We start from the raw sequence: 3,086 nt of genomic DNA on the forward strand, positions 1-3,086 counted from the left end.
TGCGGAACTTCGGCCGACCTTACATGGCCTAGGATGGCTGCGCAAGAGTCCGCAGAATTGACATGGAAACATTTGAGTGGAGCACCCGACGAAATGAGACGAAGTTTATACACGGCATCTGTCCCAAGCAGGGATCGGCCATTGCGAACAACGTAGAAAAGTATCTCGGCGGATCGCTCTTTGAAGTCGACTTTGGTCTGAAAACATCCCACGACTGGAATGGACCCTCGGAGGTAGTGCACAAGAGTGCGCGGTGGTTTCCTTAGCCGGATTTGCTGCTGGGAGTTAATTTTGTTAAACATTCTCTCGCAAAGTATTGAAACTTCGGAGCCAGTATCAATGAGTAATGGTAATGTAGATCCATTCACCTGTACATCAGCGGTGAAATTCCGTGGGCGACTGTCGGCGCGTCCTTTTGGAAGGACTTCCGGTGACCCGACGGTGCAAATTTTCGGCTGCTGCTCCTCTTCGTCAGAAAATGCCGCGCTTCCATGGCTGGTTGTCTGGTTACGGCCAACTCCAAGCCGCTGGTACCGGCGACCGGCGGCCCGACCACGTCTCGGCGGAAAGGCCAGCTGACGACGATCGCTGGCAGCAGGCGATGGGGGAGAACTCCGGCAAACATTTGAAAAATGACCTAGTTTGCCACAAGAAAAAAAAGACATTCCTGAAGCAGGACATTCCTCACGTGGATGGGGTCGGCGACCGCAGAAATGACATAACTCTGCCCCGTGCCCAAGAGCGCGCGCGCCCGGCGGAGCATCACGCGGTACTCGGCTCACGAAAGTGCGGGTGTGTGCGTGCGACTCGCGCGACTGGTGTTGCGGCGAGAAGGAAACATTTGCGGGGAAGCAGGAAATGGCATGCCGCCGCTCTCCATTTTGATCTTGTATGTGCAAATTCGAATTCGATCGTCGGCCATCTTTGTTCACGCTGAATAAAAACCCCTTGTACGACCTGAACGGCGTGCGGCGTTCCAGAACGCGATAAACTGGAGGGAAATTGGCGGTACCGATCGCAATCTCGAGACGCCTGTTCGAACTGCTGTGCTAGAAGCACAGTACGTTCGAGGCTGCGTAATCCAGCTTCCGCAGACTCTCGGATTACCCGATCTTGTACCTCCGATGAATTTAAACCGGCCAAAAAGACTTCCGTGATACGGTTTTCAAAGGACTCTCCAAAATCACAAAAAGAACCAAGTTGTCTGAGTGCGCTAAGGTAGTCGAGGACGCTCTCTCCCGGGGATTGGACGCGGGTGAGAAATTGCCTGCGTTCGACGACAACGTTAGCTTTGGCAGCAAAATGCTGATCAAGTGCCGCTACGAGCTCATTAAATTCAGAAACGGCCGCGCTGCTGGCGGGGACTGTTGAAGGAAATGTCGAAACTATTCGTTGGCGTTCCAAGCCAAGCAACGCCTAGAGTAGCGCGCGCTTGCGCTTCGGAGCGCTTTCATCTGCCTCTATGGCCACAAGATAATTGAAAAACGACGTTTTCCTACTCAGTCAAGGCTGCGCAGGGGCACCTGGTGTGGGAAGAAATGGTGTTAGCTTCGGTAAGGAAGCCGTTGCCATCCTCTTTGCGAGATAGTTTGAAATATTGACAAAAATATTAAACATTTCACCCCAAATGAGAACGGGAACAATTTCCTGAGTTACGAAAAAGAGATGGACGCTTCCGTGCTGTACGCACTACATGCGTAAAATTAAAAGAACCATTCGAACGCGTTACGCGTAACCACTACTGATTTTTGAAATGGAACGTTGACGGACGAAATGGAACGAGTGTCGCGATGCGTCGACATTGTTTTATGTACTACATTTCGAACGGAAAAGATGTGGTGGATCCAAATATTCCAAACGGACCTAACATTCTGAACGCTACAATATTAACTAACAAACAAAAAGAAAACCATACATGCCGGTGTTGCCACCACTCATCTCCGGCACGGAGTCTGATCAAACTTTCACGAGAGGCGAAAATGAAAAAATGAAAGAAAAGACCTCGTCGCCAAAATGTAGTAATTAAAGCTCGTCGCCAAAATGTAATGGTCGCGTGGGGCCATTATGGGTGGGTGGTACGAGACAGGGAAAGCTAGGATGAAGACAGCGCCCCGAAAGGCTTGTAGAGATGCTGGAAAGGCTTACATTGCCGTGGCGCGTGGGACGCGAGATGGTCGGTGGCCGGGGACCAAGCGGGCACACCGGTGAAGGAAGACACGGCACGCCAGCTCGGAGTTTCGATCAAGAATGCTCTTATTTACAATATCTACATCAATCAGCGCGTGCCGCTGTCAAGCACGCGGGGCGCGGCACCATCTCAAATGCAGCTGAAAACGCCATGTAGAATATTTACAGCACACTACACTATATTAGATTTTAGATAAAGCTGTACTAATTGACAGGTTGCGTCAGGTTATACAACATCATTTAATTAAGTTCCAGGCGGCTTCGGGTATTGATGTCGACAGTTTCATGTGCCCGCTTGAATTGTACCTAATACCGAAAGCGATAGAGGTTGAAGGCAATCGTTTCACACAAAAACAAGGTGTTTGCATTGGCTCCTTTTTGGCACCGATCTTATCGGAGATCTAGATGAGTGTTTCAGTCCGTGCTGTCCAGGCGAGATATGAGTCTACTGTTGTGTAGTTGTTAAGATGTATGTAGCTAATTTTTTAGTTTTTGTGTTCGAAGGCCCTGATGTGAATGACTGGATTTCCTTCATCAAAGGGCAGACATCAGAACTCCCTTTCACTTCTAAGATTTGTGTAACAGGGTGTATTCAGTCACTAGACTTTAGTGTTTTTCAATCCCAAGGGTTATGCCGGAGCTGGGGACCAGGCAAGGATGCGCCTAAGCCGGGTTCGCCTTACAGCAGCTGCCACCTTAAAGAGCGATCCAATCCAACGCGTCTTTTTGCGGCTGCAGGTCGTGCGCGCCCCGGATCTGACTTATTTCGTGACGCCGCGCCGATTCGTCGCTCCTTCGTGGGGCGCGCAATAAGAAAGTTGGATAATTTAAACTTCTTTCTGAACGCGCACGAAAGCGCGCTGTGACATAGTAGAGCGCTCCTGTCTCCCGGCCACTCG

At 50.3% G+C, this 3,086-nt stretch overlaps 1 pseudogene; it reads right to left on the reverse strand.

Moving 5' to 3' along the window:
- Positions 1 to 364: 364 nt before the first annotated feature.
- LOC120845271 lies at positions 365 to 1,572 on the reverse strand (annotated as a pseudogene).
- Positions 1,573 to 3,086: the final 1,514 nt, after the last annotated feature.

The sequence above is a fragment of the Ixodes scapularis genome, unplaced genomic scaffold, assembly GCF_016920785.2.
Source record: "Ixodes scapularis isolate PalLabHiFi unplaced genomic scaffold, ASM1692078v2 PGA_scaffold44__24_contigs__length_19508400, whole genome shotgun sequence".
Classification (NCBI taxonomy): domain Eukaryota; kingdom Metazoa; phylum Arthropoda; class Arachnida; order Ixodida; family Ixodidae; genus Ixodes; species Ixodes scapularis.